This window comes from Meriones unguiculatus, chromosome 12 (assembly GCF_030254825.1).
Source record: "Meriones unguiculatus strain TT.TT164.6M chromosome 12, Bangor_MerUng_6.1, whole genome shotgun sequence".
Classification (NCBI taxonomy): domain Eukaryota; kingdom Metazoa; phylum Chordata; class Mammalia; order Rodentia; family Muridae; genus Meriones; species Meriones unguiculatus.
The window spans coordinates 83838823-83864712 of record NC_083360.1 but is presented as its reverse complement, the minus strand read 5'-3'; the positions used below and the strand labels follow the sequence as shown (position 1 = coordinate 83864712).

The 25890-nt window shown below is 42.8% G+C and overlaps 1 long non-coding RNA gene across 1 annotated transcript in view; it reads right to left on the bottom strand.

The window, feature by feature from the left end:
* LOC132646761 (uncharacterized) overlaps positions 1-22359 on the bottom strand; it is a 41585-nt gene extending 19226 nt beyond the window's left edge. Inside the window, exon 1 of the long non-coding RNA XR_009585004.1 lies at positions 21978-22359. This is a non-coding gene — a long non-coding RNA (uncharacterized LOC132646761). The remainder of the gene's footprint in view (positions 1-21977) is intronic.
* Positions 22360-25890: the final 3531 nt, after the last annotated feature.

The window sequence follows — 25890 nt, the reverse complement described above, 5'->3', positions numbered from 1 at the left end:
TGCCTTCTGGAAGGGTGCAGTTTGTCACTGCCAGCAGTTGGGCACATGTCTCTTTCCCAGCCACCACTGTAGTAGCTATGGCCTCAAAAATAAACAGAAGAGACATTCTTCTAAGGCTTTGAGCTGATTTTTCTTTTCCACATTTCTGGCCCAAAGTTAGGTGATCTTGATATGTAACAACTGTAACTTTTTTCCTTTCTCTACATCTCTCTGCTTATTTTATCGTGAGGTAGCAAGGAGTGCGGGGTCTGCAGCTAGGTAGACATAGTTTTAAAGCAGTAACTGTGTCCTACGTCTTCTGATACATTCTTTCTCCCAAGAGTCTTAGCAGGGTGTCTGCTTTAGAATACCATGAATTAGTGCTAATGAATTATTTGATTTATCAATGACTGGACCTTCCTGAAAGCCCCAATCCCTGCTTGCAATTTTCTTCAGCCTTTACACTCATGGGTTCTAAGTAAAAATTGAAACTGAAAACAAAACAGAGAAAACCAACAATTAACCAGAATTTCCCCAGGATAGCTTTCATTCTGCAGTCGTATGAAAGTCTGCATGTCTAAAGAAGGGGATTATGGGAGAAAAAGAGTTTATTGACTGACAGAAGTTGAAATGGGAGGGCAGATGGTTGAGTGTTGACCCTGGCATTCACCCAATGGCTCAATTTCATCTAATCATTAGCGTCATGACCACAGACAGATTACCCGAACTTTGTACTGTTTGAATGTGGCTTCCTTCTTAACAATATGGCAGTAAAGCATTACCTATCTTGTTGGGTTTAGGATTACATTGAGCTAATGTACACAATGCCCCAAGCTAGCACCAGGCCTGGCACATTGTGAACCTTCTATGAGCTGACTTTGTCACACACATCACATTGTAATACTGATTTATCACTTACAGTATTTTTATGCGTTTAGATAACTATTTTAAAGTTTCCTAAAGCATGGGTTAGTAACCTATGAAGTAAGAGTAATAACAGTCACTTTTAAAGAGGCTCTACCCCCGTTGCCAATGACTTCATATGTACTTTCAGTTCACTGTTCTAATTTCCCAAATCCACAGCCTTTTCTAGCCGTCTTTCACTCTTGACTGTACAAAGGCAAGAGTGTGGCCCTAAGCAAGAGGAAGCTAGCGAGAGGTGAGATGGCCTATCATCAGGGTAGCCATGGCTAGCCTGAAACTTCCGATGTAAACCAGGCTGTCCTTCAACTTGTGCTCTTTCTACATCGGCCTCCCTCCTGAGTACTAGGATTACAGTCATGTGTGCCACCATGCCTGGTCCGGGCTCTTTCGTCTCTTAGCCAAACTTTCTGACATGGAGGGGGGCGATGAAAATATCTGTCTCACAGGACGATGTTAAAGATTAAGTGTTGTAACTCAACCCAATGGCCACCCGTGTTAGGTGCCAGCTCCCTTTTACCCTTGCCGGTGTATGTCTCAAGGAACTGGAGTTGCCAGTCTGTTAGGTCCTTCCCAGATGGGAAAGTCTAAGACTCTGTGGGCATGGAAGGTAAACACTCGGCAGTGGATCACATTCCCACTCCACAGCTCTGGAGGTTCAGATGTGTCCGGCAATCCCTCTGCTCCTGTTCCTGGCTCTGCGGTGACAGTACTCTGTGTGTACTCAGAGGTTAAACACCATATATGCTCGACCGAATATGCTGCCGTCACATATTAATTATGTGACTCACATAAAACGGGATAGAGTTTCTTAGCAATTAAAAATATGGCATCTGCAGAGTATAAGGACTTTTTTTTTTTCATGCTCTGCATGCAATGAGGCATCTGTTATATCGCCATGCTGGTCATTCCGTAGCCCTCCCACTCATATTAAGCCCTCTATTTTAGAAGCCCCTAGAGGCAGGCACACAGCTCCAGATCCTTCTTTCTAGTTCTTGGCGTTAAAAACGCTTTTACTGCTCAACCAAACAATGTTTGCATTTGACTTTTAGAAGTGAAGAAAGTTACTCTTTAAAAAACTATGATTACAGTTCATTGTTTCTTTTTTCTTTTTAACTCTAAGACGTCAGAAGGTCTATGACAGAAAGGATATAGTTTTACGGATTCTTCTTTAGTTTTCAGGCTAAAACTGTACTGGCGACTGAACCTAGAACATAGATGAAATATTTTAATAGTTAATATTCTAGCTATATTTTAAGTAATGTTATCTTTGTTAGTGACAAGATGCTCTATTCTTTTGCCCTTTAAACACACGCATGCACATGCATTCAGGCACACACAAATGCCATGACTGCTATAGAGACAATGCTATTGTTTCCAGCAACTGTAAGGCCAGAAGGGGCACTACCAACACTGATGCAGGCTCTCAAGTCCCAAATCCCTAATGCTTCCATTTCATGGTAGGTTTGCCAACCATAGTGTACAGTGAGGATATAATCAATATCCTTTCTTTCCCCCAAAATTCAGTATATATCATAATTTCTAAAAAAAATATCTGCCAAAGAATGAGTGAAAGAAAGGCTTGCTCTTTACAGACCTTTTACTGTACCCTTACAGACCTTTCTGAACCTTACAGATACAGGAGTTTTACAAATAACATTTTGATTAACATATCGGTTTTTAAATACCACGGTATGATCCTCTCGGTAGAGATGAAGGGACGGAACACAAAGAGCTAAGCAATGACTTCTAAGCCCCACAGCCAGTAAGAAGGAGGGAATCAGGTTCTTCCCTTTTAAGCCACATGGAATTGAAAGTATAGCTGTGCCTTAGAAGAAGCATCTTAGCCTACACTGCCAGCAGGAATGCAAAATTCAGCGGGCACAACTGACGGTGAACAGAGACTCTGAGAAACTTAAAATATTTGCAGAGCTCTGGTTCACGAAGGCCTCAGGGTCCTGGGATGTAACGAACAGAGCAGTGAGGGAATAGTCATGGATGCCTACAGTGGCATCTGAATGATTCACTAAACAGGAGAAGGAACACGTTGCTCCCTCATGCCCAACACTGCAAAGACGAACCAGCTGAGAGGTGGTTTCCAGGGCTCCAGTGGGATTCACAGGGCCACCTGTTTACTGAGAGTGCAGCCGTTCGTTTCAACATCTCAGAAACCAGAGGGAGCAGCAGCAGCCTTAAGGACTGAACCGTCATGAGAAAGAGAGCAAATCGCTCGAAAGGGCAGACACCAACAGCATTTCCACCACTGAGATAAGCTTATGCCTCCCTCTCCTCGATGCTAACAGAGGGGTGGGGCCTGTAAGCAAGACTGTGGAAAGGGGAGCCAGCTGCGTTTCTTATCATGTCAGGGTCATGATCGTTTTGAGATTTCAGTCATCCTGCTTAAAGTGGCCATCTTCCAAAGCCCGTTAGAGCTAATCCATAGTACACTGGAAAAGCAGAGGGGGAATTATTAGTTACATCTGTATATATTTTTTATTGCCAAGTACTGCAAACCCATTCAAATAATACCTTTTTATAAAATCTGTGTGTGTGTGTGAGAGAGAGAGATATGTGTGTTCCTCATGAACCCCTGTGTGTGTGGTTGTGCATGCCTTTGCATGGTCATGTACAGAGGCCAGAGGACAAACCAGGTGTCCTGCTCTATCACTCTCTCCTTAATCTACACCTACTCGGCTCCACTGGCTGACTCTCTGAGCATCAGCTATCCTCCTGACTCTACCCACTACAGCACTGGGGCATGCTTGGTCAGGCTGGACTTTTTCCATGAGTGCCAGGGCTTTAAACTCAGTTCTCCATGCTTGCACAGCCCAGCTTTTATCCACTGGGCCATCTCCCCATCCCTTTAAAAAATAGTTTTGATTTCCTATTGTAAGTTAGTGGTGGTGGTGGGGGGGCCCTGAATTCAGTGTATAAAGTAAAGTGGAGTTCTTTAATAGATGGTCCAGCTTCAATTAGCCTCTGAACTACAGGACAAGGATTGAACTTGGGTTACATCTGATTCCAAAGCTCACACATTTTCTACCTCACCATAGCAGCTAGATATAAATTTTAAAACCATAGCACCCTACGCTTAACCTATTGACTCGTTTTAAAGACCATACATATAAGATTTTCTCTGATCCTCATTAAGGAAGAGATAGTTCGGTGGGTAAAGGCTGTTGCCTCACAGCTTTATAACCAGAGTTCAGGTCCTGGAACCCAGGTAAAGATGGGAGGAAAGAGTCAACTCTGAATAGTTGTCCCCTGAACTCTAGGAATGCACTATGGAACATTGCTTCCCTGCTCCCACTCTGACACACACACATGCACACACATTGATACAATCACACACAATAACAACTAGTTAACAGAAAGAAGTCTGGTGTCAGCTGGCTAGTCACGCAGTTAACATTGTCTCAGGCAAATCCTACCCAGTTCTAAGCAATTAAGTGCCACAGCAGGGGCTCTAGGGGTGACCCCAGGATTACAACATCCAACTGACTTGGAGCTCCACCACATGAGAAGCTGGGTGTAGACCCGGCAGTACATGCTTTAATAAGCTCCTTAGACGACGATTAGGTTGGTAATGTTGACAAGATAGTTTAAGAATCACTGTTCTACAGGCAAGGGGAATGATGATTGTTTTCTTGAATCTGGACATACCTCGGAGACCTTAATGCAGAAGACCAGGGAGGTACTTCTAGGATGCCAGATTGCTGCCTACAAGGATACCTATTTGTCAATTAGAAGCGGCTCAGCAAACAGTTTCCATAGAATCAGAAAATGAACTCTAGAGAAAGTGATAAAAACAAAAACAAAAACAAACAAACAAACAAAAAACAAGCTCACAAGGCAAATAGAATCCATACATGATGGCCTTCCTGGAGCAGTATTTGCTGCTGAACTAGAAAGTGGGGGAAGCGGAAGGAGTTAATGATTTTTAAAGGCCAAGAGATGGGATCTGGTTTAGGAACCAGCACACAATCAAGGGTTGAGATGGAACTTGACACCCAGGTTGGGACCAGGACAGGCCAGCACACAGCAAGAGAAGGAAAGGAGAAACCTGAGAGGGAGCTGGGAGGGGGCATCTCCCCCTTGCCCCATTCAGGAGGCCCCCGACCCCACCTCTGCTATGCCATTTGGATGAATTAGCTCACTCTGTGCCTGCTTCCTGGACCCTCCTCTCCGCACAGCTGCAGGATCTGATCTCCATCCATCTTCCCCCAGGCCAAGAGCCCCGAAGAGCTCAGGAGAGCATCCAGCCCACAGCAGTAATGAAAAGCAGGACTTCCAGGAGCCTGCTGCTGCTGAGAGAGTCAGGGAACCTGATCACCTAATCAGTGGGAAATTACCAGGTGTGACTGGTCAGGTAAGGAATGTTTTGCTTGTGGGATCTCCATGATCTATCATCTTTCCTAGGGAGCAATTGTTGACTTGTTTTGCCTAACCAAGTCCATCTAGAACATCATTGTCTAGAAAACACTAAGATGTCTCAGCTGAGGTTTTTGGGTTTGTTTGGTTTTGGTTTTTTGTTTTTGTTTTTTTGTTTGTTTGTGTGTGTGTGTGTGTGTGTGTGTTTCCAACTTTGGTACAGATGCTAGTAAGTTTATCACAGTTGCTATTTCTATCACTTCACCAGCCTGTTAAGATTTTTAAGTATCAGGATGTCTCCACCAAATCCTTTCCATCAGAGCTCAGGGACCCTTGCAGAGGAGCCAGAAGGAGCTGGGTAGACAGAGGAGCTGAGCAAAGCTCAAATAAGCTCACAGAGATTGAAGCAGCAATCAGAGGGCCCACACAGGTCTGCACCAGGTCCGCTGTGCAAATACCACAGCTTTCAGTTCAGTTCTTTTACAGGACTCCCACATATGTGAATGAGCGGACCTCTGATTCTTGTGCCTTCTCTTGAGGTTCTTTTATTTTTCTATTTGCTTGTCTTGTCCAACCGTTAGATATAGCAGTTTTCCTTTTATATCATTATGTTTTATTTTGTTGGTTTTTGTTGTTAACTCCTAGAAGCCTGTTCTTTTCCAATGAGAGACAGAAAGGGAGTGGATATAGATAGGACAGGCAATGAGGAGGAACTTGAAGGAACAGAGGGAAGAAAACTGTATCCAGATTATATTGTATGAGGAAAAAAAAATCTATGTTTAATAAAATAGGAAAAGTATTCGAAGTATCTTCAAGCCCTCATTGTCTTGAGTAAATGAAGATAATGATTGAAATAATTTCTGCACTAGCCTCATCACAGGCTGTGGTAATGTGTGAGAGGGCTTTGCAAATGTGTAAGTTATCACAAAAACGTAAACTGTCTTATTTATCCTTATTTCAAATTCCCTTGAATGTCTTCCCTAGCTCCAATTTAATGATACATTTTATGGCTATTGCATGGAGCTTATTGTCCCATCATATACTTTAAATTTTAATAGGCAGTTCCCTGGCCTCAACAGCCTATCACCTCAGTTTTCTTCTTGTAGCTACCTACCACACACATTCTTATTCATCTTATTGAGACCTGCTAGCCCTTCGATCTTTCCCCACTGCACTCTCCATTTGCTGCTTCAGTTCCTTTACTATCCCCTGAACTAGGTGGTCCATCACTTTAGGCATGTGTTGCTAGTAACCTCTTCCTCCCAAGATCTGTATCCTCTCTCTCTACCTCGTCTTGTATCAGTGCCAACTCTTTCATGTCTTTCCTTGCTGAGCGCTATTGAAATGAATGACTCAGTTGAGTGGATTGGTGCCCTCACGGATGTACGATCTCCAAGCAGGTTTGGACTCACTGTCAGAGCAACATTCCAGTCATCTTCATGATTTCTCCTCTGTCTTTCACACAGACTGGCTGACACTTCACAGAGAAATGAGGCTGTCAGATGAGTACCTGAACACCCTGCTTAGATTCACATCAGCACCTGATCTTCCCTCCTGAGATTTTGGACCAGAGCAGTGGACTCCTTCTCCTAGTCAAGGCAAATCCCTTCTCCCAGTCACTTACCATCTAGCTCCCCAGGAGAGTTGATTTTCCCTAGGTGTTTCATCTCTACCCAGTTATGGGGGAAGGGAAAGCCACCATTATATCTTACACTAGCACCTTTCCTCTTTTTCCTCTTTCCTCCTATTGAACCCATCTTGGTTATTCCATCCTCGAATATTTTGCGACATCTCATAGATGCTCCAAAATTCATCTTCTAGTCAATTCTTAGTCATTTCTGAAATGTGCATTTGCTTCCTCTTGGCCCACACTTTCATCTCTAGATACTTCACACCCTGGAGTAGTTTTGGCTTCTCTTTGACCTTCATGCTGGCATTGAATGAGTCCTCCAATCCTGACCACTTCTCTTTTTCCTGTCTTCTCCATCCTTACTACATCCAGCCTTTTATGATACCTTCTTCAGTATGAAGAGAAATGCTTAGAAATATCATGTTACTCGACTAATGCCACAAAATGACTAAGTGGGCTAATCAACAACAAAGGCTTGGGCTCCCCACCCCATCCTCTAGTATGATTCTCTGCCTCAAAGGCTCTGAACTCGTGCCAGCTTTCTTGATACTCACCTCAGCAAAGCTTCTTGCTTCCTCTGCATGGACCTTTCCCTTCTCACCTTGAGACACTTGAAGAAATTCCTGGTCTTTCTTCCATGACCCCTTTGGACTTTGTAAAGACTTCCTTGCGAGTACCAGGACAATCTCATTTTACTTGGCAACTGTTTTGCCATGAGTTTGTGAATTTCTTGAGATCATCTTATTTCCAGGACCAAACGTTATTTTTACGTCACATAGTACATGAGTTGGTGAGTTACAGCACACAGACTGTTTTTGTAAATAAACATAAAACAAAAATAACGCTACTTCTTGAGATAATGCAACTTCTGTTCATTTACATGTGATTTATGGCTGGTTTTGCACAACAATGGGCAAACCTTCGTAGTCAACAACCCCACAATACTTTCTATCTTACCTTTTACAGAAAATGATTGAGGAGCCTGATGTAGTAAATTCAAAGCTAATAATGTTGAGTAAATGAGCAATTTTATGCAAGGCTATCTCAATAAAAGTATGAATGAATGAATCATTTTTAAGTACAATATCTTTTAGAATAAGAATTTAAAAAAATCTCATTTGTGTGCAATTAGCAATCATCAAACTATTAACTTTTTGAAATAAGTTTCTCGTATTTCAATGGATATAACAACTCCCACTGGTACAGTAAAAATGAATCTAAAAGACCTTTTTAAAAGACAACAAGTAACAAATGTGATAGATTATATTTAAGGATAGGCTTTGAAATCAGCACCCAAAGTTCAAGCCTCCCTTCTGCATCTTCCAACCATTAACAATGTGACATTGTGAAAAATACTTGACCTCTTGGCTCATGATTGCCTTCCATGTGTAGGTTAGGAATGGCACATCAGCCATAAAAACTTTTGCAGGGATTTAAGATAATATTTTAATAATTAGACTGTGTAGGTTGGAATCTCAGCACCAATGCTTGCTAGCTTTGTGATCTTAGGCACATTGTTAACTTTAGTACATTTTTTTTTAATTTGTAGAATTAGGACAATTCCAAATTTATATACTTGTTTCAGGCACTAAAATAGCACATATAGATATTTCACACAGACCTTGATATATAGATATTTGTTTTAAGTTGAAAGTTTGTGTTCTCTTCAAACTCACCTATAGAGACTAATGGTAACTAAGATCATAAGGATGGACTCCTCATCAGAGAGGATTAGTGTCTTTCAAAGAATAGATTCCAGAGCATACTCTCCCTCCCTCCTCTCTACCTTTTTAACCCTTACCTCTCTGCCTATCCCATACCTCCTTTGAGGGTGTTCACTAAGAAAGGGTCATAAAAAGATTGAGCTGGGAGATGCCATCTGCAGCCTGGAGGAAGAGACTAACCTTACTAGCAAAATGACCTAGAAATTCCAACCTTTACAACTGTGAGAAGATAAACTGATGTTGTTTAAACCAGTCACCATATATGGACTAATATAACATTCGGAGAGTGTTACTCTCTGTCATCATCATCACCATCATTATCACTACTATCACCAATGGGTCATCATTTGTCATTATGACTGGTAAATTTCTTGACATATTAGAGATATACTACTTATTGTTATTTAAATTGATGTTATATTTAAACATTATCTGACAGCTTAAACCAAAAGAATTTTCCAAGGTGTCTCAAAGCCAACATGGAAGCCAATCTCACAAGAACCAGACTTAAAAACAAACTCTACCAGTCACTAAGCTCATGATGTGGACCTAGGGCTTTCACTTGCTGTGCCTGATTGCTCAGGAATCTTTGGGAATTATGATAATGAGTTCCTGGTGATGATACACCAGAGAATGGGTGGATTAGACTTCTACAAGGCTGTGAGCAAGTGAAAGGCAAGCTGACCCTCAGCACCTGGGATGGGAGCAGCTCAGACCATCAAGGATCCATGGCTTTCCCAGTTCACAGACTGGCAGTTGTTCCCAGGCAGCGCTGCTTGGAACCTGACAGGCAGGATTTATGGATGGAATGTGCTCAATGGAGGGAATTTAGTCAGCTCACAAACAGTGGCATGGAGGCCAAAGAAATAAATGCCTACGTCTCATTCTCCTATCTCCTTTGACTATCTGGCGGCATCTGTGTCCACATTAGCTAAACAAATGTAAGCCCTGAAAGCACAGTTGTCAGAGTTTCCTCTCCTGAAGCACAGAGCTGGGTTCAAAATGGCAGAAGACCTGGAGAAAGATAAATCAGTAGACATCCAGCTTTGGCCATCATTTTTCTATTTCCCTGCTCAGTGTGGAAATGGGCATTATCCCATATGAGGTATTTACCATTGCAAGTGTTCCAGAGATGCTCAAAGACTTTCCTCCTATAGTGCTTGTTACCCTTTCAACCTGAAAGATGGATGATTTCACCCTCTATTTCGTCCAAAAGAAAAAAAAAGTAGTAATAACACTAATGACGCTCATCAAGGAGAAATTTTAACCAACCAATTCATTTTAAAATGTTATCTCTACAGCCCAGGCCATGCCTTTCCACCCATGAACACGTAGCCCAAAGGCCACTCTTACATTATATCTCTATTCCTTTGCATCCTGCCATCCTCTCCAGTCTGAGCCTATACACAACAACTTTTTGTAGACCTCTATGATGAGTTTCAATTATTTTATTTACCCCTGCAGAAGTCTCAGGGATGAATGTTGAATTCGTGCTTTGAAGCATTTCCAGTGACTAGAGCTAGCCTCTCTGTTTGGATAAGGGGCGTAGAGGCTGCCCTGGCCACATCACACCCATGTAGATAAGGGAGACAGGATACTGCATCACCTTCTGACATTTGCTCTAGGCCAGCAGTGGAGCAGGGGGAACGGAGCATGTGGGCGTGCCTGGTTAATCGGGCAGAGCAGACTAAACAAGCCCACACATTCTGACTGTTTCCTTCCTTTGGCTTTTTAATGAATGTCCTTTCTACCAGAGAGTGAAAACAGTCATTTGTTCATTCATTTAGCGTGCACTGAGTACCTAACCCAAGACAGGCCTTATGCTAGTACATGGCTGAGGAGGTAAATATAGAACTTCTCCTCAAGGAGGTAAGGATTGATGGGCAAGACAAGCGCACAGACACTAGGAATCCAAGGTGATGGACACAGTGTCACAGCAACTCTGAATAAGTCTGGAAAGTGAGCAAGTTCACTGGGCAGGGACGTGGGGACATGGAAGAGCCTCACAGAGGAGTCTTCAGTGGGTCTGGCTTTTACAGAATAAACACAAACTTAGCGAATGGATAAGACACTACTATGTTATCAGCCATTTCTCATGACTCTAAACTTACCTAAGTACTCAGTACTCTTCATTAGGAATCAGTACTTCAGTCTCACTTCAGAAATAGAACCAGAGTTCAGCAAATCATCTCATGCCCAAGTTCATAAAGGCCAGGTGTGAAGCGGGATATACTCAGCAGAAGGCAAGAAAAAAAGGGCATTTGGACAAAAGAAGCATACTACCATAGGACAAACATGAGGGGGCAAGCCAGAAGGTGACAGAGAGCTCAGGTAATTGAAAGCCTCTTTGTGTGTGTGTGTGTGTGTGTGTGTGCGCACGTGCGCGCGCTGCCCATTTATATGGGTTTTCCTTGTCATTCCTGGGAAGCTAAAAACAGACTTCTGCCTTAGAACTGTGACGCTGGCAGAAGGGAGGAGAAAAATTGGAAGCAGATGGAAGGCAAGGAGATGAACCAAGAGGCTGTTGCCTTCATCCAGGCCAGAAGCACTAGAGAACAGAATGAAAAGGTTATGTAACAGAGTCAGGGATTGCAAAATCTGAGTGATCTGGGGCAAGTGTTCCGGGGTGGTTCCCTGGATAAAGAACAGCTTCATTCAAATGTTCCTTGAGATGTACATGAATTTTGCTCCTGGCAAATTGAAGTCCAGAAGGATGAGGAAGGTCATAGAGGGTGTCAGCCCTACGACTGCCCCCCCCTTTCCAGATGGAGTTGGAGGTCCTCTGTTCTCTTCCTGACAAGCTCTCTCAGTTCAATGACACATCATCAGATGCCCATCCTGTGGTACAGCCATGACTGCTTTCTAGCAAGTCATTGTGGGATATCTCTCAGAGCATGGACAAGATCCAGTCATGTGGAAAGGCTGATGGTGGAGGAAGTCCCTAACAATGAGCAAACATTCAGGGAAAAACCCCTGGTGACTCCCCGGAGGAGCTCAAGCAAAGCAAGCCTTCCCTGAGCACATGCTTCACTGAGAAGGCAGACAGAGACGAGCTGAGGGGTGACAAAAAGCAGGATGCACCAGCCTCCGATGCCTGAGACGAGTTTTGAAGAGGAAGCCTGGGTACAGTCACTAGAAATAAGGGCTACCTTCCTCTGAGTGCCAGTCGGCAAGAAGAACAAAGGGATACTGTGCAGAGATGCTCCCTAAAGAGGGGGTAGGGAGGTCAGAGACCTAGGCTTGTTAAAGGTTCCATTCTGTGTTAAGAATGACCACAGCAGCTCCCACATCCTGCACGGGCTCCTGCTGGCCTCCTGTGGCCACCTGTCTAGCTTCCCAGGAGGCGTTACTGACTAGCTTGCTTTTGCTCCTAGTCAACTCCTTGACTCTGCACCCAAGCAGACAGAGAGCAATGATCCTAACTTCAGACCCACTTATTTAGGAGAAAGCCAGCAACAGGGAGGGCAGGAAAGAACAGGCCAAGAGTGCCCTCAGCTAACACAACCACTGTCCCCGGGACCCTCCTCGGTCTTCAGGTAAGCTCAACTTAAGGACAATGTCACAGCCCTGTCCCTTAATATGGACCTGAACTGGCAGCCACCAGTCTCCCAAGCACCTTGCACTTCTCATTAGAGGGGGGAACCCTGTACTCAGTGGTTAAGCAAGGGGAGAGTAGTCAAAATGAAAACAAAATGAAATAAGAATAAAATACACAGTAAAAAAATGGTATGAGCCAAAAGGAGGCAAGCAGCTACGAAGGCAGGTGATAAATGGGGTAGCTGCTAACCCTCAGACTCCAGGTGCAAAGCCCCCGTAACAATGTCACACAAGTTCGTGTGACAGTTTATACAGATAAACCAAGGAGGTGGTAAGGCCTCTTTCCTCATGTTCTCCCTGGGAGCTTATGCCTAGGCCCTTCCATGAGTATGAGCCTACTACATCACCCCTTGAAAATGTCCTACCCACTCCTAACTCCCTGTCTTAGATCATTCCTTTCTTCTGCTGGTCATGCCCTCTGACCTTTTCCTTAATTCTCAACTGTAGCTAATGTCCCAGCTCATTTCACCCCTCTCTTCTCATACACTTTGAGTCTTTGAGTCACCCGGAAAACAAAAGACCAAGTCAGAGACTTGGATGCTGGTAGTTTTGTTGAAGCCAATCCCAGGAAACAGAAGTGAGACAGCGTGATGAGTGAAGGGAGGAAAAGAAAGCCGATGTAAGGCACGTGGGTCACACTGCCACGTAGGAGTATCCTGAGGTGTGGGACGCGGAGAATGCCTCTTGGAATTATCTACCAGATGGGTGAAGGTCAGGTGTTTTATCTACAGGCTTCCGTCTCCCTTGACCCTTACCACTCTCCCTGAAGAAGTCTGTCATGGGAAGACTCTGTCTTAGCTTAGCCTAGACTCTTAAACCTAAGACACAATAAAGGTCCTGTAAGAGGAAATACAAAGAAATGTGTTCCTGAAAGCAGAGATTTGATCCTGAGGGAACAAAGCCAAGTGAATGCGTGCTAGCAGGTAAGTTAGCATTTGACAGTTCCTAGGGCATACCTCCGCCTGAGACACTGAAGAAACCTGTATAGAAAGGAGCCTCAGAGCTGGCCCTGCATAGAAGAGAAGTGCCAGAAAGGCTGAAACCACCATTTCCATCAGTCACTGTTGGAGCTTTGAAGCCTGTCCCTGGGGAGCTTCACTCTCTGATCCTTCCAAAATTCCCAACCTATGGCATACAGGGAGAGTAGGGCTTAACTGTTGGGGAAAAACCAAAGGGCATGGAATTATCCCTACTGGTTTTTGGAAAGCAAGCATGGAATTATCCCTACTGGTTTTTGTGAGCAAAAGGACCATGGCTCTGACATTGCTCCGGGTGTGCTTCTCTTCTAGGAATTAGGCTAATGAGAAGCTGAAAACCAGGGGCCCTGGCTAAGACAGGTGACTCTGAGCTGCCCATCAGAACTGCCGTGGAACTCAGTTGACTGGAGGTGGGGAGGTGGCAAATGGGAAGACTGAGGGTGTGTCCAATGCCAGTGGTTCACTCTGTCAGGCCAACTGACATGTGATCTCTAGATGCAGAAGCTTTCCTCCATATGTGTCAAAGCTCCATACTTGAAAGCAGACTGTAAACTCTCAGGGGTGGGTGGGGGGTTCAGCATTTGCAGCAAATCTTTGTATCTGGCTGTGATATTTGTGTGTGTGTTCTAGAAAAAAAAAAAAAAACAGAAGAATCCTTGCATAATCTTCCTCTCTTACCTGTCTATAAGGTTATCTCCATCCCACCTACCCCATCTATTACTGATTTATTTATCTTTGTATCTGTCTGCCATCTATATATCCATCTACCTCAGTTCTTAAATCTATCACATCTCAGAAACAGCATGAAAGCCATCTTTTTTTTCTGTAAGTTAAGTCCATCAGCTTGAGATGCTATTGACTTCCCTTTTCTCCCATGATCCTCTCTTCATCAGCATCCCTTCCTGTCAAGGTATCTGTATACCAGAGATTTGGGTCGGGTAGTATCCTACAGCATGGGCCATTCTTCTCCGTTGTTTTTCTGTTTGGAGTCACAGTCCACCTAAGAGAAGCGCTAGAATTCAGTGTTGCATCTGGGGTGAGCACTCAGTTCTGGCTCAAGCAGGGCAGTTGGTAGGCCTGCCTCCTGTCTGACTTGGCAAAGGACACCGTTTGGAATGATCAATTGTGTAACATTAGCTTGGGAAATGGGACATCTGCTCTTTCCTTCTCTTCAGTCCTGACAGGATGAGGATAAATGGGAGGGGTTCGAAAGACTGGAATGAGGCGTAAAAATGCCCCAGTCATGCACAACACACGCTTCATCTGCAGCCTCTCCCTCCAATTCCGAGGGCTGTTGTTTGCCTAAGCCTTCAGAAAACAAATTGCTTCTTGTCAAAATAGCTTGGATTGTTTCACAATAAGGGACATTTCTGGTGGCTTCTATAAACTCTCAGAAATAAGTTAGCTTGAAGAGGTGGAACTGGACCTGGGCTGTATGACAGGTTTTCTGCCACTTCTTCTACCTCATTAAATGTTTTTAAAGACAATGCTGGGTATGAACAAATAGCCAGAAATTATTTTAAACAATTGATTCAAGCAAACTTGCCCTACTCTATTTTTTCTCCAATAAAATTTCTATTCCCCTTCTTGAAACATGGTAATGAACTTGAAATATGTTCTTAAACATGCATGTATATATGTAAATATGTAGGGTTAAATTTTGGGTGTGTATAGGTCTTTTAGAAATCACCTGCTATTATAAAATTCATTCTGGATTTCACTTCTTTGTTAACAACATTGGGATTTTGTTGTGGTGGAAGTGAGTATTATTTGCTTGGTACAATCATTTTTCTTTCATTTGAAACAATGACATACGGCTGGATATACAATTGCGCATTTATGATAGCAGATATCTCTCTATCCCTCTCTCTCTTCTAGAGAAGTCATCTAAACCAGATTTATGTAAATCACTTTCTTCTTTGTTACCTTTTCTCTTCAGAGCTATTTCCTCTGGTTTGTCTTTATGTAAATTACTCAGAATATATTCTTTTGTTGTTTGTTCCTTTATTTCAATGTTACAGTTTTTGTCTGGGTTCACTCATGTGAATGGTGAGGCTGTGCTTGATTCAACCTCATTGTTGGAGGGTATGTTCCCATAGTCTACTCTGTTATTTGTTTGTTTGTTTGTTTTATTTTTGCTGTTGATGGTATTCCAATCTGTTCCTTGATGAGTACTGTGATCCTGCTCCCACGTGTCACCGGGCAGGAGATCATCTAAGGGAAATACTGAAGACTCAAAGTGGCTGAGTCATGTACACTTCTGCTCTAAGCAATGCCAAACCGCCCTTCCAGGATGCTGTGTTCATTCATACCCTCCAATGGCTATGAGAAGTTCCTTTGCCACATCCTTGGTTACACTAACACTGTCATTTTTTTTTGTTGTTGTTAACCTAGTGGCCATGAGAAAGTGTTCTTTGGGGTTCTAGTGTCAGGAAATTAACTCAACTGCCAATAAGCTTGAGTCATCTTTGCATACAAGACATTCACATCATTTCTCTTGGAAAAAAAAAAATCTGTTTGCATTTTTGCTCATTTGACCTTCAAGATTTGGCTTCTTCACATTCCCTTATGGGAAGATTTGGGGCAGGATCATTGTCCCCTCCCTGGAGATTCTGGTCATTCTGGTCCTTTCATATATTCCCCACAGCTGCAGGCATGCTAGCACTTACCTCTTCCAGAACTCGGGAGACAGCCAGGCTGGAGGATCAGAAGCTAAAGGCTGTCTTTAGTTCACATATACATATATGATTTTATTGTCATCAAGATAAGGCCAAGCATGGTGGCTCATATCTATATTTCAAGTGCTCTAGAGTTGAGGTAGGAGAGTTGCCTCGAGTTAGAGGCTAGGTTGGGCTGTATGGTGAGTTCCAGGCTATGCTGGTCTAAAATAAGGTCCCGTCTCTGTCTCTCACTGCATGTGTCCCTCTCTGTCCTCTCCCTTCCATATAAATCAAATGGGAAAATGATAATCTAATGGCCCAACATGAATTATTTATCTTCTCTGAAACTTAGTTTGTAAAATACCATGTTATGGGAGTTTCACAACAAATGCGTGTGATGCCTGTGTGAGAGCTTCACAAAGCATTTCACACATGACTGGCCCTCGGTAAGTTACTGGTTTATTCTCTGGCGTACAGTCTAGGTTCCTGTTTCAAGGCTGTTAGATTTTTACAAGTTAGTCCATTTAATGTTCACTTTGTGATAGTTACATCCTGAACCTTTTGTTGAATATTTTATTGTTTGCAATAGCCCTATAAAGTACATGATATTAACACTGTTAAAATAAAGTAATTGAGGCCCAGAAGAATTAATGGTCAGCCTTTGGACACACGGTGACTAGCTGGCCGTCTTTGTATTCCATGCCTTCCTTTCTGGGAAATGGTTCAAGGAAGATTGGTGTCCTTGGTGTACAGGGAACGGCATAAGGCCAGTGGTGAATCGGTTCTTTCCAGGCATATGGTGTATATCTGGGGGTGCAGCAGAAGGAAGAAATTATGGGGTGTTCCATTTTTCACTTTAAGACCATAAGATGATTTGCTCTGGTCTGCGTACAACATTTCCCCATACCTGACTCAGAATCTCTTAAAAATGGCCACTTACCTCTGCAACTGTCTGAGCTGTCAGCCCTTCTGGTTTACATCCCTAAAAAGATGGCCATAATTTAATCAACCACTTTGTTCCTCTCAGAAGAACACTGCCCCAGCAGGTAACGGGGCCCCAGTGATTATCTTCCTGTCAGAACTTCAAGCCACCTAGGCTACCTGTGTCAACAGAGTTTAAAATTCAATTGATTTGCCTCCTCAGACAGAGGTAGAAAAGGATCTCCCACCGCCAGCCAGCAGCCCAGGCAGCCATGCTACTCAGTAAGTGCTTACTAAAGCTTATGCTCTCTTGGCACTTGGTTCCCACAAGATGAAATACAGCAGTGTGCACCGGGTTTATTCAGAGCACTGATATTAGATCTGGAGAGACACCTCCCGTACATCAGTGGGAAGGGAGCATGCTCCTGAGCCTGGGTGTGCAGTTGCAAATCCCTTAACTGCGCATCACTGACCGGATGCAATTATATTACTGGGTCCCTCTCACCTGCAAAATGAAAACTTAACAACCACGCCTATTCTGTGGTTCAGAGTTTTGTGGGAAATTGGCAACATATGATGATTCTCCCTTAACCCAGGCATAAAACTGTATACAAAAGAGGAGAAAATGAAATGCAAACACTCCTCGGTAAGTTATGGATTTTGAATGTTGATTTTTGAACAATCTTTTTCCTGAAAATACATAACATGGGGCTGAGAGTATAGCTCAGAGACAGGGCATATGCTGAGCATGCAGGAGGCTCTAGGTTCATTTGGACATTTTTTTTGCATAAAAATGGATATCATGAAACGAGTACATAAGGTTTGCAACAGCTCCCACAAGAGGAAGGAAAGGGGAGAGAAGAAAGAAGGGAGAAAATGTAAATGGCATTAGATTGGACTGTCCGGGCCTATGGAGGATCCTGCCGGCCACGAACTGTTCTTTTCCCAAATTTGTGTCTACCTGGTTTTAAGGAATCTCTTCAAAATAACATTCTAAGAAGTCACCAATAACTATATCTTAAAAAGTTTTTAATATTGTTGAGAAACAGTGGGTTCAAGACTAATACTAAATGTTCTGTTCATTAGCAACCTTTGGGCAGAGTGCAGGGAATCTTATGAAAGTGGGAAACAGTAAGATCTGGAGAGGACAGGAACTCCACAAGGAGAAAAACAGAACCAAAAAATTTTGCGCACAGGGGTCTTTCCTGAGACTGATACTCCAACCAAGGACTATGCATGGAGATAACCTAAGACCCCTGCACAGATGTAGCCCGTGGCAGTTCAGTATCCAAGTGGATTCCATTGTAATCAGAACAGGGACTGTCTCTGACATGAGCTGATTGACCTGATCTTTAATTACCTCCCCGTGAGGGGGAAGCAGCATTACCAGGCCACAGAAGACATTGCAGCCACTTCTGATGAGACCTAATTGACTAGTATCAGAAAGAAGGAAAAGAAGACCTCCCCTATCAGTGGACTTGGAGAGGGGCATGCATACAGAGGGTGGAGGAAGGGAGGGATTGGGACAGGAGGAGGGAGGGAACCACAGGGGGGATACAAAGTGAATAAAGTGTAATTAATAAAGAATTTTTAAAAAATGACAAAAAAAATAAAGTCTCAGTTTTCTTTTGCAGTTAAACTTAGGATCCCAAACAAGAGCCATTGACTCTGAGGTTGGCTTACGTGGTCCCTTTGAAAGCTTAACCTAGACTAACTTGTGCATCTTCATCCAGCTACAGCCCTGGCTATCATGCCCAAAGAGAGCTCCATTCAAAGTCTGGGTGCTGGTACTGGTTATCAGCTAGGTGCCACAGTTCTTCACATACTCTGACATTTTGTAGAGGATGAGGCTGACTTTCCTTCAATGGCACCCTAGGGCAGCATTTCATGTGGGCAAGGACTTGGAAGGCTGAACTTTAGAAGTCACATAGCTCTGTTTACACCATTTGTATTGGTGAGAATGAGTCACTGAGACGCCCTGATTTGGGAGCATGCAAAAATATTCCATGCCTGGATGGAAGGAGCAACAATGGCTCTTTGGAAGTAGGGCATGCATATGGATATGGAAAAGGAACTTGTGACCATTAAATGATTTATTAGTGCCTCTCTTCTTATTACAGTTTACTGTCATCCCTTCGATATGTAAGATGAGATGCGTCTGTTCCAAACTTACATCTGCAAATCCACAACCCCAAGGGTTTCAATCACCCACTAACATGTAATAGAATAGTCCAAAGCTTAGCTGTCCAGGAGAGCAGTGTTTCAGGTCTCACACAGTACTAATGGTCAAAATTCAGAGTCAGCTGAATGCCTTTGAGTCTCTGGTGATGTCAGGCAAAATATCTCAAGTGTGGTCATCTGCAGATCTGAATGTTACTTGAAGATCTGCATTCTTTGGGTGTTGATCACATGTAGACAAGAGGCTATGGTCCTCATTTCACATACCTGCATGGGAAGCTGTGCAAGTGTTCTTTCTTTGGTGTGGATACTGAATTTCCCTGGAATTAAGGGATACAAAAAGCAAGGAAATATCTGAAGCATCTCTCGTGACCTTAGCTCACAGAAACACACACTGTTATTTTGTAATATCTCATGGATCATCCAGGCCAGAATACCACTGAGAGGTTTTGGGAAACCAGTTTGGTTGCTGGTGCCACAGAAATTTTAGCGCCAGGCTCCAAGTCCAGAGTGTATGGGCTGCCTCAGATCTCAATGTACATGAAGTTCCTTAAGTGAGGTTTTCAGGAGAGAAACTCTTGAGCAGCAATTTTTAAGCTCCATTCAACAGCCAGCTAGAGAAATCTCATCTACAAAAGTACTATCCCACTCATAATGAAATAATAAGGACCATGGGACACAGATTGAGAGCAATGATGAAATCCAAATGATGGCTGCCAGAACCCCAACCCCAAGGGCGATAAATACTTCTTGATTGCAGGCCATAAGTACTCATTGATTCCTCGTGAGAGGCCTCTATGTTCTTGTAGCTCGTCATTCAACTCTCTGAGATCCCTGTCCAGCTTTCTAAAAGGCTCTTTGGTTTCCAAAGGAAGTGGTTCCTGAGGTGTATGAGAAGATTTCTCCAAAAGCAGTGCTTTCTCAGGAAATAATGCTGAAAACTGAAGGCAAATGGAACACATGAAACTCAAAAGTCCCATTTGTCAGTTCTCAGCAAAGGAAACAATCAGCTGCCAGCCTTCAGAAAGGGAAAAAGATCTTGGCCAACTACACACCATACAGGGGATTATTAATAGCTAGGCTATATAAAGAGCTGCCGAAATTAAACTCCAAAAATTCAAATCATGTTATAACTAATGGACTGAACAGGCAGTTCTTGAAAATAGAAGTGCAGTAATAATTAAGATCTTGAAAAGGTGTTCATCATCCTGAGACACCAGAGAAATGCAATTAAAAGTGCTTTGAGAGTCCAGCTCTCCCCGTTAGAATGGTTATCACGAAAAAACAAATGACAACAAACGCTGGTGAGGATGCCAAGAAAGAGGGACTCTTAGTCATCGCATGTGGAGACAATAAAGCTGTGTGGCTATTTGTAGAAATCAGAATGGGAATTCATCTAACACCTCAAAGCAGAAATATTATATGACCCAGCCATACAACTCTTGTGTATACATTTGAAGGACTCTACAGGTGTCAACAGATGAATGGATAAAGAAAATGTTACATACTGAAATTTTATGCAGCCAAAAAGAAAAGGGAAATCATGAAATTTGCAGGACAATTATTGGAACTAGAAATGACAGTGTTGAGTGAAATAAGCCAGGCTCAGAAAGGCAAATATACGCATATATACATATATCTGTATATATGTATATATATTAACCTTCATAGAAAATCTGATTTTTAAAATATTAAAACCACAGCCAAACAACAGCCGAGACTTCCCACCATTTGTTCCCTTAGTCAAATTCCCTAGAAACAGAGCCTAAAGCAAGGGACCAGGTACATTCCTGTGGTTAGAAAATGGAACAGAAGGGAAAGTGATGCAGAGAAGAATGGGAAGTATTCTTGATGCCGTGCAAGGTGAGTTGCTCCAGCAGGAACATCTGTCCAGATGGATGGATACACACACATATATATGTGTGTGTGTGTATGTGTGTTTACACATATATGTATATGTATATGTGTATGTATTTGTACATGTGCATTATTCATAGACATGTATATATGTATGTATTTGTATGTGTGTATGTATATATGTGTATACATGTGTGTGTGTGACGTTTTAGGCCATGGTCCCAGATAGGGGATCATGAGAAAGGAGCAGGAGACTTTTAAAGAGGCAGGAAATAGTGTGGGGGCATTCAGAATAGAGCAATAACTGGGGGAGCAATGGACCCAGCCTGAAGTGGAGGAGTAGAAGGAGCACGGGGAGGACAGCGGCAGGAGGGAATGAATGAGAACACGGTGTAATAAATGGCATCCAGGCATTACGGTTTTATGCAGATGGTTCTTCTGGTGGCTTATAGAGGGTTCATTCATACAGCTGCATTCTGCCAGCCAACTGACTGACTAGAAGGTCTCTGGCAGCCTCTCTTGCGTACTCATTTGGTGCCAGCCGTCAGCTAAGAACATGTTAATTTTTTTTTTTTTTTAATGTAGGGAAATTGTGCTTCCAAGAGATATGTGGCAGGGTGTAAATGGTTTTGGCAGTCACCACTGTGTGGAGGTTACTGCATCTAATAATTAGAGGTGAGCTTGCCGTCATAAGCAAACCGGCCTCTGACACAGTAAGATAACTAGCCCAAAATGTCTACAGCACAGAGGAGCCCAGGGACAAGTAAGTTTACACAAATATCTTCTCTAGTCTTCCCACTAACCTTAACAGGTGAGTGACACCCTTATTATCTTTGAGCGAGAAATCCCTGTGAAGAAGTAAGTAGCCAACAGGAGCTCACTGTGGTACAGAGGAGCTGAGCCGCTCTGACTTCATTAACTTGACAGGGTTAACAGTTTCCCTCAAGACTAACTGTCCTACACAGCGAGTATTTCTCGGATAAGGGGTAAATATTAAAAACAAAAGCCCCTTCTTATGGGAAGGCTGAAGATCAGAGGAGAGCCTGAAGCTGCAGTGTAAGGGCAGACACACCTAAAATCTCAGCAGTGGGAGGCTGAAGAATTACAGTGAGTGTTGGGCTACCCTGTGAGTTCCAGGCAAGGCTGAGGACATGATGCTTACCTGTTCTCCCTCAAGACAGTGGTGCCAATATTTGGGGGAAAACCCCTCTTGCCTCCCCAGTCATCTGTCCTCCAGAATCAGTGGCTCCAGATTTGAAATCTCATTCGTGCGAAGCTATTCCGAGGCATCTCACGAATCTACTGCCCGGATCCTTGTTTAAACAATGCATCAAGTGGAGTTCCGGGAAATGAACTTGATGATTCAGACACATGTGTGCATCAGCGAGAGCAGGACCGGCCAGTGCCCCATCAGGCCACTGTGCTCCTAATAAGCTAGCTGGGGACCACATTCGCCAGTTGGCAGACACAGAACACCATTGCCTCATTCCGTCCATTAAACCTCTCAGATTGTTCATGGGCTGCAACGAAGGCTTCTCTCTTTATCCTGTCCTCCCCCTGATTGGACTTGCTTGGCCTCAACTCACATACTTAGCTTCATTTAATTTATTCTGAGATTACACAATTCTAAGTGCTCAGGGGATGGATTTCTGGGTATTCCATGTGCGCGCTGTTGTTTGCAGAACACAAATACTAAATGCTGCCAGCCAGAGGAGTCAGGCGGGTAGAGAATGTAAGCAAATGAAAAGTGGTCAGGTAGGATCCAGAGCTGTGAGGGAGAAGGTCTGGTGAACTGGGAATTCAGAGGACAGCGTTTCCCAACAGCTGCCATGCAAAACTGAAGCCCAGAGGTGGTGGGTCTTCTGGTTTTAAAAAAAAAAAAAAAGGTTGAAAATTTGTGTGTGTGTTTACTGGATATACTCCATCCTCTTTTAAATGCTGGCCCCTAATTCACAAAATTTTAACATATACTATTGGGGGTGGGGGCAGGGACGGAAGACACCTGTAGTCTGGGTTTTAGCCTATGGCCGGCTCCAAGTTTGCAAGCTTCCCTTGTGGGGATTGAGGGCTTGCTCAACACTGGTTTTAATTGAGACAAAAAAATGTAAAATGACTTGTGTTATCTTGGATTTAAAACCATAACATTTATTTTCAATACGCCACTGTTAATCACAGGCTTGAGCCCTTTAAAGCCAAAAGAATCTTCAGAGGTACACTGTTTGCTTAGTCTTTTTGTTTTACAAGGGAAGACTGTACACTGCGGAAATGCGAAGTCACTTGAATTTTAGATAAATTTCCAGAAGACAAATTTGAAGTCTCAGATTTCTAGAAATGGAAGGAGCCATATTGGCCCACAAATTCAGAGTTTTTCAATATAAACACTATTGCTGTTTTAGACTAATTCTTAGTTAGGGGTGTGCATTTGTTGTGTTTCTCACCACTGTAACCAAACAGCCAACAAGAGAGCACTTGGGAGAGGAAAGGTTTATTTGGGCTCACAGTTTGAAGGATTCTGACCCATCAGGTCAGGAGATTCAATGGAGGCAGGTGGACCCATGATGGCAGCAGCAGGCAGCTGGGTTTCCTTACATTTTGGTGGGAAAAGATGAAGACAAAAGCAAATGATGTAGTTCAGCAGGCTTCCTCATTCTCCCTTTGTAAAGAGTCTAAGATGCTAACCCTAGCCTGTGAGTTGCTGCTGCCTCTCTGGAAAGTCTCTGGCAGACATATCTTACCATGGGTCTCACTAGTGTCGAGTCGAGTTGACAGTTTAAATTAACCACCACGTGATGGCTATTGGACATGCTGTGGGATGCTCAGCCACATCTCTGGTTTCCACCCACTAGACGCCTCTACTCAGCCCTGTGGGCATGAGCGAGCCTAAACACAAAATCACCATTGCCCTTGCAAACAAATGGTGACCACTGGCTTTATCCAGTCCCTTCTTGTGATAGATGAGGAAAACGAGGCTCAGAAAATTGAAGAAAATTTCCCCCCAAGATCACTGAAGAATACAATTATTGTCAAGGGTAAGGCCAAGACTATAGTCTCTTAATTCTTAGTACAGTGTTCTCTTTACCAAGACTAAAGGTTTTTCTTATTATTATTAATTTCATTTATAGTCATTATTATTGTAGTATGTATGTATGTATGTATGTTTATATGATGTGTGTGTATGTGTGTATGTGTGACAGAGAGAGACAGAGAGAGTACAGGTATGGACTTACGCATATGGAGATTAGAGAACAAACCGCAGGAGACAGTTCTCAACTTTTCCTGTGTGAATTCTAGGAATCAAACCCAGCCATCAGGCTTGAACAGCAAACACTTTTACATGCTGAGCCATCTCCCCAGTCGTCAAGCTTGATGACCTTAGCAACGAGTCTTTAAATAACTGAGCTGCCTGAAACTACATGCTTTGGAGGAAGAGACTGCTTACCGTTGACAAAAGACACCGGGTCTAAGACCGAAAGATTAGGTATTGAATTCTCGGCTCATCTAGTTACTAACTTTGTACCACTGACCAAGTGAACCTTCTAAGTCTTTATCACTTTACCTGAAAATTGGATTGTAAAATGTATGTAGTGCTTCCCACATTTGCCATTCTGTTATCATCATTGCCGTTAGAATTAAGTAAACCCTAGCTCACCTACGCATCTGGCCTGATTGTTTTTAAGAGCCTGTGAGCAGAGAATGATTTTTATAATTTGAAATGATAAAAGAAAATAACACTACTCTTTGTGGTATATGAGAACTGTATACAAGTCATAGATCAATGTCTGTAAGTAAAGATTTGTTGAAACACAGTCCTGTCGACATATAGAATCTGTGGCTGTTTTCTGCTAAAACAGACCTGAACGATTGGCAACAGACATGAGATGGTGGGTGAAGATTGATGTACTATCTGATCCTTGAGGGAAAAGACCACTAATCCCTTAACTAGACCTCTGGTCTCTATGTAGAAAAAAATAATTATAATTTGCACAGTGCCCTCTAGTGTGTGGGAGGTAATACAGCAAATGAATTATTTACTTGTTTCTGATGCCACTTGAAGTACCTGAAACCAGAGTATTTAAGATATTTCCCAGGGTCTGTGTACGCCAAGGGCTTTAAAAAAAAAATCGTAAGCTCCTGAGTCATCCATGGGACATTAAAAAACCTTGACTTTTTATAGACGTCCTTTCTTAAATAAATCTCATTGTAAAATTGGTTCTTAGAGGTGTTCTTTCAAAATCTGGAATATTTATCAAAAAGAAAGGAAACGGCTTGCTCAGTGTTAAGCCAACTGCATATTTTAAGTGTTCCATGATCTGGACAGGACAATAAAGAGGGATATCCTGGGAAGGAAAAAACAGATAAGAGCTAGCTGCCAAGATTAAAATTTAAGGGATGTTGTCATGGCACTCTTTTCTAATACCTTGAGCATCTTGGCTATGATTTAATCTTATATAGGCTGAAAGTTTAAATGTCCTGATACCTGTTTAAAACCTTAACTCTGCCAATAGCTAGATGTAGGCTTTTTAGAAATAATTTTAAATTCAGTGCAATCCACATAATGATTGTCTAACACATGTCAGGTATTACCCTGGACATCAGAAGAACAAGGATAAACATTAGTTTTTGCTATCAAGTATTTCTTAGCAGCTCTACTTCAGTTGGTGAAGCTACTGAGTAAAGTCAGGCATTCAATTAAACATTCCATCCAGTTCAAGAAAGCTTTATTGAGGGTCTTTGTCCATGCTCTCCTCTCATGAAATCCAAGTTACCCATATACATTACTAGATAACCAAGAATTGAGTAGCTCCCTGTCATTGTGATCATTTCATTCTAAAGTGCACCTACTCTCTGTCCTTTGAAATAGCTCATCTATAATTACACTCCAATGAGATAAATGCTATACAGGTGTTTGAAGGAAACCTACCAAGTTTCTGTGAATGAGGAAGAACACAGGCTTTACAAAGAAGCCACAATAGGGCAAATGGAAAATGATGAACTCCCCGGTGACAAGGTAGTCTGGGGATGGCATGAAGCCAGACTAAAACAAATTAGAAGCTACAGATGAAGACTGGCTCCAA